The sequence below is a fragment of the Osmerus mordax genome, chromosome 7, assembly GCF_038355195.1.
Source record: "Osmerus mordax isolate fOsmMor3 chromosome 7, fOsmMor3.pri, whole genome shotgun sequence".
Classification (NCBI taxonomy): Eukaryota; Metazoa; Chordata; class Actinopteri; order Osmeriformes; family Osmeridae; genus Osmerus; species Osmerus mordax.
Window position 1 is genome coordinate 20127163 of NC_090056.1, and position 12217 is coordinate 20139379.

Below are 12217 nucleotides of genomic sequence, written 5' to 3' on the forward strand. Positions count from 1 at the left end.
CGAGTGAGATCATAAGAAGGATATATAACATTATAATATGACGGATATTGACAATATTTTCTTTCTTCTCCTAACGACGGTATGCAATTAGTAGCGGTAAGCCACTATGTGTACAATATTTTCCTTTTCAATTATTTCATTTTCGATGAACGGCTACATCCGGTCATGTCGTGTGGAAAAGTGGCACGGCTTCGGACAGAGAAGCCGCCTGCTGGCAGAAAGCGCTCGAGCTCAAATGCAGAGCAGTTAATCGGTGAAAAAGTTTTCTGTCGAGACATTTTAAGACAGTTAGCGTCTACCTAGGTCGAGTAACCTACGTGCGTTGTAGCTCCTTAATACACGTCAAATGACCAAACAGCACGTAGATGTCATTATATATTAATCTTGTACGTTGCTGTGATGTTTAGCATTCATTTTCGTGCCGCATTCTCAGCGGAGAGCCAAATGGACAATGAAAACGACAGAATTCAATAGGCTACGTCATGATCGGGTTGAAAAAGTCGGTGGCATTGCTCCATCCTGACACGCCTGCTGTCGACCAAGGCCGTAATCATAATACATATTGGGGGGGGACACATCCCACCTAATATTCAAATCTAGTCAAAATGTCCACCCCAATATATTGATATAAAAATATAAATGTGCTACGCTACGACAGGCAACCACGCACGCTGTCCGAAATTATCATAACAAATTTAATTCGTCCCCCCCCAATGTTGACTCCATGGCTACGGCCTTGCTGTCGACTAACTTCTTTCCAGATCCTCAATCTGTACCTGACAGAGCCGAGAACAATGCATGTGATGACACAACAACACCACTAGGTGGTGGCACAGAACCGTAATTTAGCCACAAAACAAACGGCCGGAGCAGCAGTTCATTCTGAATCCTAGTTAGTGTGAGGACATGCATCTTATTCTCACCTACAGGAGAGCGGCTGACAGCCGTGACGCACACAGGCTGCATTACTGAGGGGCGATCTATAACTGGAGATCCACACATCACCCACCATCCCTCCCCGCCACCCGCCCTACCTCCCACCCCCCCCTCCCCCCCATCCTCCCCCACCTGGGGAGACACAATGATTGAGGATCAGCCCAGCAGATCGCTTAACCTCAAACCCCCTCCTGAACACAGGCTAGCTGTGGCGCAACACAAACAAAACAGGGACTGGAAAAAAAAGATTGCTCTCTGTGTGTGTGTGTGTGTGTGTGTGTGTGTGTGTGGTCGGGATGCCTGAGTGTGTGAGTGTGTGAGTGTGTGTGGCCGGGATGCGTGAGGGTGTGTGTGTGTGTGTGTGGTCGGGATGCGTGAGTGTGTGAGTGTGTGAGTGTGTGTGGCCGGGGATGCGTGAGGGTGTGTGTGTGTGTGGCTGGGATGCGTGAGAGTGTGAGGACTAAGACCCCGCGTCACAGCTACCTTGCATTCACACACAAGCCCTAATCCCCAGTCTCATCTGGTTCAGGCGAGGGGGTAATTCCTGCTAATCTCAGCACTGTTGGCCTCATTAATACGTCCTAAGGCCCTCCCTGGGCTAGCATGGCTGATCACTACCTCCTGGACACAGTGGCGGCTGGGACTTTGCTGAGGCCTCCCCGCAAAAATCTTATACAACTGCCAATAGACTGATTGCTGTCTACCTTTAGCATATATTCAGCAATGTGAGAGAAATAAAAAAAGTTTTAAAATAAAAAAAGCACAATTGCGTCAGCATAACAGCAGCCTATTTGTCATTGTTCAAAACCAAAGACAGCGCTACAGCCTTTTGATAGTTCAGCACCGCCACTGAAATAACACAATCAATGGAGGGAAAGGAAAACATTAATTCTTGACAATAAGTAAGCAAGTATGGTTGCTGGTGAAGACGTGGTGCTGCTCGCGGCCCCCCCCCCCCTGCCTCACGGGCCCCCCCCCCCCGCCTCACGGCCCCCCCCCCCCACCCCGCCTCACGGCCCCCCCCCCCCCCGCCCCCTCACGGGGGGCTTCCCAGCCTCCACTGCCTGGACACACTGCCGTCGGTTATATGGTGGGTGTGTGGGTGTGTAAGTGTTGCTCAGAAGTACAAGTTCAGTCTCTCTCCCCCTCTCTCCCCCCTCTTCTGTTTCTTTGTCTCTCTCCCCCCGTCTTTCTCTTACTCCCTCTCTCTCTCTCTCTCTCTCTCTCTCCCTTCTCTCCCTCTTTCTCTCTCTGGCTGTCTTCAGTATTTTTCTCTGCAGACACACACCTCATGATCACACCTCAGTGGTACGCGATGCAGCGTGTGTGTGGATGTGTGTGTGTGTGTGTGCCCACCGTGACTCTCAGAGGAAGGATGTGTATTGTGTTTCATGGTAGTTGTGTGTGTGTTTCACAAACTGTGTGTGTTTCACCGAGTGTGTGTGTGTGCTCTGTCTGAGGGTGTGAGGCATCATTTCCAGGTACACTCTGTGTCAGTTGACAGCCTGCAGGCTGAAACACCCACGGTACACCGAGCTACAGTTACACAGCATGGGGCCTCTCTGGTCCTGAGGAATAAAAACTGTGTTTATGGCCACTAGTCACGGAAGCTAATAGCACACTTCAGCTTCAGAGAAATTCTGAACAGCAAATTGCTTGATTCGATAATTGGTTGTTTTGTCGTATTTTCCAACAACGTTCGTATGTTCCCTGAACAGTTTTTCTATTTTCAGCTTCCTGCTTTCTCTTATGTGGAGCTGTAACTACCGAGAGAGAGAGAGAGAGAGAGAGAGAGAGATAGAGAAGCAAGTGAGAGAGAGAGAGAGAGAGAGAGAGAGAGAGAGAGAGAGAGAGAGAGAGAGAGAGAGAGAGGAGAGAGAGAGAGAGAGAGAGAGGGAGATAGATAGATAGATAGAGTAGCAAGTGAGAGAGAGTGAGAGAGATAAATCAGAAAGAAGAGAGATTTGAGAAAGAAAATAGAAAAGAAACAAGGAGGAAAAAGGGCAAATGATAGCCCAGGGAGAGGATGACTGATGAACAAGAGAGGGGGAAGGGGGAAGAGAAAAGGGGGAGGGGGAGGAGAGGTTGGAGCGAGGGAGGATGGATGGAAGGAGAATACTAGTAAGTAGATATAATCTGAGTGTGGTGTTACGTAACACCCTGCAGAACAACCTGGTTTCTTTCTTTCCCTGTCTCTGATGGGTGAGGAGCTCTCCTCTCAGCGCTCTCTCTGATGGGTGAGGAGCTCTCCTCTCAGCTCTCTCTCTCTCTCTGATGGGTGAGGAGCTCTCCTCTCAGCGCTCTCTCTGATGGGTGAGGAGCTCTCCTCTCAGCGCTCTCCTCTCTCTCTCTGATGGGTGAGGAGCTCTCCTCTCAGCGCTCTCGTCGCTCTCTCTGATGGGTGAGGAGCTCTCCTCTCAGCGCTCTCTCTCTCTCTGATGGGTGAGGAGCTCTCCTCTCAGCGCTCTCTCTGATGGGTGAGGAGCTCTCCTCTCAGCGCTCTCTCGCTCTCTCTGATGGGTGAGGAGCTCTCCTCTCAGCGCTCTCTCTGATGGGTGAGGAGCTCTCCTCTCAGCGCTCTCTCTCTCTCTGATGGGTGAGGAGCTCTCCTCTCAGCGCTCTCTCTCTCTCTGATGGGTGAGGAGCTCTCCTCTCAGCGCTCTCTCTCTGATGGGTGAGGAGCTCTCCTCTCAGCGCTCTCTCTCTCTCTGATGGGTGAGGAGCTCTCCTCTCAGCGCTCTCTCTCTCTCTGATGGGTGAGGAGCTCTCCTCTCAGCGCTCTCTCTCTCTCTCTGATGGGTGAGTAGCTCTCCTCTCAGCCTTTGACCCCCTGACACACGTCAACGAGGGACCCATCACAGTGACCTATCACAGCCCTGCTCTACCCTGATAGGCCAGGGCAGGTTGCTGCCCTGCCCTGATAGGCTAGGGAAGGTTGCTGCCCTGCCCTGATAGGCCAGGGCTGCTCTATTCTGATAAGACAGAACAGTGTGCCGTTTAAGCCTGTTTACTCCTTAGTCGTGCTGTAGTTAAAACATTCAAGTTGTTTAACGTCACATCCTATCTCAGCAGAACTACACATAGCTCCGTCAGCTGACTGCTTTCTGACTGGGATTGTTGGACTGCAGAGTGACGTGTTTTAAGGAAAGAACACAGACACATAAAAAACTGTAATAAAATGAACACATGTAACCGCTAATTTAATTAACGCCAGGCCCCTAATAGTCCTTACCTTTCGCTTCTCAGGCATAGCTCAGCGATTAAAGCCTATAAACTGCTAATCTAGAGATTGCAGGTTCAAGTATCTCTCTGTAAAAAATTTTTTTTTAACCAAACTTAAATGACTACATTGTGATCATTATAGTAGGTGGAAGGTTTGGCTCCCCTTGAAACACTCCTCAGTGACCTCAAACACATTTTGTGCCCAGGCTTTAGCTTGGCAGGTTAGTGCTGTCCAGGGAGGGTGGCTGGTCTGAGGAGGACCTTCTCCTGTTTATTCAGTCTAATCTGTCCCTGCTGCACTCAGCGGGCCGCGTCTGCATGCTTTGGCAGGTCCTCCATGTCATTTTCTAAGTATAACTCTGGCTCAGGGGCGAGATGGTCAGAGTTGCCAGTTTGCAGTCTTTTTTTAATTGGCTCTGAACACACACACACACACACCAATACACACAGTAGTACACACACGCGAGCAGAAAAGCTGGCTGGTATAAAACAAGCGGATACACAAACACACGCGCGAGGCATCGGGCCGCAGGGTGGCACAGACACACACACACGTACACACACACATACACACAAGCATATGCACACACACACACTTGCAAATGCATGCACACACACGCGTACAATATACACACAACCAAGCACACACACACATACACACGCACACAGGTACAAAGTTAAATGTCCTCTGAAGAAGCCATCCTCCATGTTGCTCCTCTCCTTCAACCTCAGAAAGCAGGAAATCCTGTTACTCAAACAGGTTCAAAACATTTCAGAAATCAGGCGACAGGAACCGTGGTTAAACCGCTGTTGAGTGCTCAGAGTGCTCAGAGCTGACCTGGATCCATGAGAATGTGGTTTTCAACCTGAACCACACAGGGTGTAGCGTAGGTCATCAGAGAAGGTTGATCACAGCTGCTTAAAGAGAGAGAGAGAGAGAGAGAGAGAGAGAGGGAGAGAGAGAGAGTGATAGAGTGGGTAAGGGAGGGAGACAGAGGGAGAGAAAGAGGGGAGAGAGAGATAGAGATAGATAGAGACAGATTGAGAGATGGAGGGAGGGAGGGAGGGAGGCAAACCGATAGAGGGAAAGAGAGAGGGAAAGAGAGAAGTGTACTCACTCGGCCCATTAATTTACATCTCCCTTGTGACCTCCAAAGGTTTCTGTTTCACAAGGTAAAAATAATAAAGCTGTAAATCACACATCAGGTGGGGTTGAGAAGGGGGCGGGGGTTGAGAAGGTCACCAATTCCCAACATACAGTAGATCAAGCTGAACGGTCATTGACTGAGGTCACCGATGGCCATGTTGACAGACAGTTGTGCAAGGTGGCCATCCTCTATCAGGTCTGGTGAACTGAACGCTGGTCTCTAGAGAGCTAGTGAACATGTCACGCACTTCTCTTTTCCCTGCACTGTGAAAGGGGATCAGATGGCTGAGCGGTTAGGGAGTCGGGCTATTAATCAGAAGGTTGCCAGTTCGATTCCCAGCGGTGCCAAATGACGTTGTGTCCTTGGGCAAGGCACTACACCCTATTTGCCTCGGGGGGAATGTCCCTGTACTTACTGTAAGTCGCTCTGGATAAGAGCGTCTGCTAAATGACGTTATATAAATGTGAAAGGAGAGGAGGTGAGGAGGAGAGGGGAGGAGAACATAGAAACCTAAAACAGAGTAGATCAAAGCAGAACAGAGTACGATAGAGTAGAGTATAGTACAGTCCTCATGAAGTACTCATGAATGATGCAAACTTTGTTTTTAACATTAAAAATATATATTTCTTCAACCTTTCAAAATTGTGTTTTGGAAAATGTTTTTTCAACTTTTAAAAATCGGAATAATTTTTGCTGGGGCTTGGGTATGGGTTGGAGAGTGACGGGATGAGCCTTGCGTTGGGGGTGCGAGGTGAGCAAGAGATTTGAGTATTATTATTTCAGCATTTTCTGCTAATGACCTCCCCTTATCTCAAACACTCGCTCACTGGGGCAAAGGTAAAAGATGCCCTGAATGCCCTCAGTCTCTTCGTCTCTCTCTCAGTCTCGCCCTCTCTCTCTCCCTCTCTCTCTCAGTCTCTCTCTCAATCTCTCTCTCCTTTCTCTCTCTCCCTCAGTGTCTCCTCTCTCTTTCTCCCCCAGTCTCTCCTCTCTCTCTCTCTTTCTCTACTGTCTCTCTTTCTGCCTCTCTCTCTCAGTCTCTCTCTCTTTCAATCTCTCCTCTCTCTCCCTCGGTCTCTCTCTCTGTAATCTTCTCATCCCATCTCTTCCTCTGGATGTCTGCCTCTTTCTCTCCTTTTGCGAGTGAGTCATCCTACCTTCACTACTTTCTCTTTCTCCCCTGGGGTTTTCACAACGAACTATAAGAGAAGAAGAGTATGCATCATGTTTGGCGACCCGCAATGTTTGGGGCTATCTCGTTGTTATGATCAGTGACCTATGCACTTTTGTAAAACTCTCTCTCGGAAGTCGCTTTGGATAAAAGCGTCTGCTAAATGCATAAATGTAAATGTAAGAGTACCAATCTTCCTCGCTGGTGTGTCTTTCTCCATCCGTGTTTCAGGTCTTTGTTTGTTTTTCCAACTGTGCAACAGGCTCTAAATAGACCAGTCTGGGACAGAGTAGGGTCAGACAGGCAAGTAGGCAGGCAGACAGGCAGGCAGGCAGGCAGGCAGACACAAGCAGACACAGGCAGACAGACAGACAGACAGACAGACAGACAGACAGGCAGGCAGGCAGGCAGGCAGGCACAGACAGACAGACAGACAGACAGGCAGGCAGGCAGGCACGCACGCACGCAGACACAGACAGACAGACAGACAGACAGACAGACAGGCAGGCAGGCAGGCAGGCAGGCAGACACAGGCAGGCAGACACACAGACAGGCAGGCAGGCAGGCAGGCAGGCAGGCAGGCAGGCAGGCAGGCAGGCAGACACAGACAGACAGACAGACAGACAGACACAGACACAGACACAGACAGACAGACAGACAGACAGACAGGCAGGCAGGCAGGCAGGCAGGCAGACACAGACAGGCAGGCAGGCAGGCAGGATGTAGGCGGTGTTTAGCCAGCCTCTATGAGAACGTACTGTAGATGGGAATTTCCACCCCAGGAGTCCTGAAGGCGTGGTGCTATGAGGCGTTGTGTTTGCTCTGGGAGAGAGAGGGATGCCCAGTGGACATGTGTGTGTGTGTGTGTGGATCAGCAGAGGTGTGTCTGCTGTGTAAACACAGTCCTGACGGAGGAAGGAACAGGAGACACTCTTTCCCTCTCAAATTCCCCCTCCCCTCCCTGCCCTGCCCTCCCCTGACACACACACAACCTCCCTCCCCCCCACACACACACACTTTCTAACACACACACACCTTCAACCCACTTTCCCCATCCCTACCCCCACACACCACTCCTACAGACCCCCATCTGCTAACCGCACACATACCCCTCCCACCCACACACACCTCCAAACCACACACATACCCCTCCTACCCATACACACACACCCCTCCAAACCACACACACACACATACCCCTCTTACTCACACAGACACACAGTCCTCCTACCCACACACACACACCCCTCCTCACTGCTCACACACACTCTCGCTGATCCCCCACACAGACACACAGCCACAAGCGCTGGCCTAGATTCCAGCACGTGTAGACTGGGACAAACAGACAAGACATTAAACAAGCTTGTTCTGAACACGCAACCTACATACTACTTTACATTTCTGTTTACAGCCACACACAAACAGATTTACAAATACAGTAGATATTCTGCCACATTCAATTAGTTTACATATATATATAAGATAAATAATATATATATCTATGATGTAAACTGGTACATACATGAGAGGTAGCTACAGACACACTGCACAAGTGGTTGTCTGGTTTGTTTCAGTGTTACTGTGAAAGTACAACATTTCAAACTGGCCGTACGTAGACACGAATGTATGCACTCTTTCTGTCACGCAAAGAATTCAGACAAAGCCACACAGATTGGGCTTTCTCCATAGGCTAAGAGAACACACACACAATACAAGCTCACACTCACACGCACAATACACACAACATGGAAAGACACAATAACACACACAAGCAAACATACAGGAGAGAGATACAGGAAGTGACTTGGGGCCAGGGGCACCATGTGACTCTGAGGGATGAGCGAGCCTGCCTCCTGCTGGGTGGAAGACACACAGAACACTACGGAACCACGGAAAGTGGACTTCTAACATTCTTTGGATACAGAAACTCAATCAGGTCCTCATCAGCCCCAGCCCTAGTCCCCGGACTGGGCCCCAGCCATAGTACCCGGACTGGGCCCCAGCCCTAGTCCCCGGACTGGGCCCCAGCCCTAGTACCCGGACTGGGCCCCAGCTCTCAGCCTCAGCCCCCAGCCTCAACTCCAGCCTCAACCCCAGCCTCAACCCCAGCTCCACATCCAGTCCATCCTGGATCAACCCAATCAAGCGCAGATCAACCCAGCCGACTCACACGGTCACCGACAGACAGAAAGGCTCAACTCACATTCCAGACAGTCTCCAGGAGTCTGGCATTAGAGCCTGATCAAGCTCTAATACAGGAACATACCTGTACCCCCTTCACCCCCCCCCCCCCCCTCTTTCTCTCTCCCTCACTGTCTCTCTCCCTTTCTCTTTCTTTGTCTGTTCCTTAGGCTGGGGCATCAGTTTTCACAGGACACAGAGAGATCAAGAGAGAGGGGGACCTTTGATATATAATGCATACGTTGCCTACTCATGGCTAATGAATTGTTAGATAACTTATACAGTAAGTTATCTCGCTGTCCCACATAGAGAATGCCCTTCTGAACTGCATATATAGTTAAGACATAAAGGAAGTATTTACGTTTCCTTCAGCTGAATCTAAAGGTTATATTTACGTCCGGTAAAACTGTACCAGCGAGACCCTCTCGAACTTAGTGCCGAAGTGTTTACCCGTTACTTAAGTACGACTGTTTGACGTCGGGACACACCCCTAACAAGGCAGTGGAGGCGTTGTCCTCCGTGCATTCATTTGAGCTCTATTCGACCCGAAGGCGTTGAACGAACACGCATTTTGTCCAATTAGAAAAGAGACTATTAAACGTCGTCTCTGATTGGCTGCTGCTGGTGATAAATCTATAGATATGCCTTTTTTCCTTAACAATGAGGCGGGACTTAACAGGAGTCGTGGTGTCCATCTATGTACGGATTGATTGAGGACTACCTGAATAACGGAATAACAACAACGTGAGTTATTTTGCATTTATACAAACCCCGTATAGTTTACGTAACACCTTTACGATACTTGCGTGCTGTGTATTTAGAATGAAGGGAACGTAGATAGGGTTACATTGTGTTTCGTTTGACATTTTTACCAAAGTGTTTCGCTAGCGAGCAAAGCTGCATGCTTCGCTTTTTACTCGCACTTCTCCTCCAACTGCGCGGCCGCTGAAAAAGCCCTTCACTCAAGCAAGCCAACCTGCCAAAAAATTCTATTTTAGAGTGATAAACTCGCTGACGTAGGTTACTTTGTCACCCCGTGAAACACATCACCTTCTGTGTTTATGGGTGCATTTAAAACACGTACTAGCCCGGTTTTGTTTATAGCTATGTTGTGCGGGGGGATGCTTTGATTTAGCTAGCCCGTTAGCGGAGCTATACCACTGTCCTATCCATGGGCTACCCTCGTGACCCGTTAGCCAGCTTTGCGTAATTCAACGTTCTTTTGTTGACAGTATTTGCTGCAGAAAAGTTTCCAGTCGGAGAGGAGTAAGTTCGTCAGGTCGTTATCAATTGGAGATCGTGGAGACCTGGCTTCAACTTCGACAATCCCCGTTAACGTTACCCAGCAAACTAGGCTAAAGGTGATATGCCACATCAGGTAAGAACGTTGTATTGGATAGTCAAGAAAGATAGTTAGATATATAGATCTCTCTAGTAGGCATTAGAGGGGAAATTGTAGCAGTTCAAGAAAACATAAGGGGGCATATAGCTTACACAGAATGAACCCCAATAAGTAAAAACCATGCCAATGCGTTTTCACCCAAACATCACACATAGCGAAACTGCACTTCATTGGTGACACCACGCAACAATAACATAACAGTTACTACGAACAAAACAATTGTCTGATGATTTCGTATTTTACGGCATTCAGCGCTTTGTGGCTTTAGCGTTATATCATTAAAAACATTGTCAAGGTACGCCACGATTGGTTTTTGAGTTGGTCCACATGGTTATCCGACTGGTTATCTGGTACTAACTGCTATTTAGCAAAATTGATTTTCTGAGTAAACTGAGTTTGTAGTGTCCAGTGGAATTGGTTTCGGAGCTCAACGTGAAATGTTTTGGCTGGTAGTCCGGCTCCATTCTTTCCGCACCTGCAGTTGTCATAACAGCACAACGTCTAGCCTACACAGTGTCCACAAGCAAATAGCGTTTATTTACATTTATTTATCGTCTCAGTTTAAGATGCTGATAGTAAGTGTGAATGAAATATTACTTTGTCAGTAATACCGATTAGGTATTTATATGCCTAAATCTCTCCCGCCCCGTTGATCAAAGAGAATTAACTTTCCTAACTCCTCTCCACCATATCTTTTGTCAGAACGACACACGCTCTGGTTACACTGCACAGCCATACAGATCAGTTACAACCACATAACTACCTCAAATGATCAGCCCTCTTTGCAGGGGTCATATTGTGGTCAACGACGGCTTTTCGTCTTGAGTTGAGCCTCACAACCAGCCATCCCATAATAAGCACCAGCCTCACGGCAACGTAGCTCCTTGATGAAGATAATTTCAAGGCTTTGTGTGGCCCCCTCTCAGTGGGCTGGCCCTAGGGCCCCCCGCCTGGGTCAGGGCCTGGGTCAGGGCCTGGGTCCGGGCCTGGGTCGGGGCCTGGGTCCGGGCCTGGGTCCGGGCCTGGGTCCGGGCCTGGGTCGGGGCCTGGGTCGGGGCCTGGGTCCGGGCCTGGGTCCGGGCCTGGGTCCGGGCCTGGGTCGGGGCCTGGGTCGGGGCCTGGGTCCGGGCCTGGGTCCGGGCCTGGGTCCGGGCCTGGGTCCGGGCCTGGGTCGGGGCCTGGGTCCGGGCCTGGGTCCGGGCTGCTAAGCTGCAGGGGGGATAGCTGTAGTCTGGATCCAGTGGGAAACGGGACAGGCACCCAGGATTGGAGTACAGTAGAGTACAGTAGAGTACAGTAGAATATGATGAAGTACGGTAGTGCAGTGCAGAGTAGAATAAAATAGAATTAAGTGGAATAGAACTTAATAGAAGGAACAGAATAACAGAATAGAACAGGACAGAGTAGAACGGACAGCATTCCTGGATAGGCAGTAATTCCTTTACTGCCTTAAGTAGCTGTTTCACCTTGCTGTGACCTTCCCAATTACACACATCCACACAGTGAAGGAGGACTCATCTGTCATCACTTCCTTTCAGGTAATTCCACATCCTGTCTGGTCCTCTTGCCCCTCACACCCCCCTCACACCCCACAGGGTTCCCTGTGTCCATCTGCAGTACTGGTTTTAGTGCGTTTACATTTTAGTCATTTAGCAGACGCTCTTATCCAGAGCGACTTACAGTAAGTACAGGGACATTCCCCCCGAGGCAAGTAGGGTAAAGTGCCTTGCCCAAGGACACAACGTCAGTTGGCATGACCGGGAATCCAACTGGCAACCTTCGGATTACTAGCCCGATTCCCTCACCGCTCAGCCATCTGACTCCCTTAGATGGCGTTTGTACCGTTTGTGGCGTTAGTCAGTGTAATGGAACCAATTTATTAAATGGCGAATATTTGCGTAGGAGACATTTTTCATTGGAAGGGGATGTCAAAGGCTGATGTCTGTCCTGGATGAAGGAGAGGGTTTCAGTCTGTCCTGGATGAAGGAGAGGGTTTCAGTCTGTCCTGGATGGAGGAGAGGGTTCAGTCTGTCCTGGATGAAGGAGAGGGTTCAGTCTGTCCTGGATGGAGGAGAGGGTTCAGTCTGTCCTGGATGAAGGAGAGGGTTCAGTCTGTCCTGGATGAAGGAGAGGGTTCAGTCTGTCCTGGATGAAGGA

At 49.5% G+C, this 12217-nt stretch overlaps 1 protein-coding gene across 1 annotated transcript in view; it reads left to right on the forward strand.

The window, feature by feature from the left end:
• Nucleotides 1-9930: 9930 nt before the first annotated feature.
• Nucleotides 9931-12217, forward strand: part of LOC136945770 (vitamin D3 receptor A) — a 33118-nt gene continuing 30831 nt past the window's right edge. The window contains exon 1 of the mRNA XM_067239792.1: nt 9931-10036. The gene's annotated coding sequence lies outside the window, so the exon portion shown is untranslated. The remainder of the gene's footprint in view (nt 10037-12217) is intronic.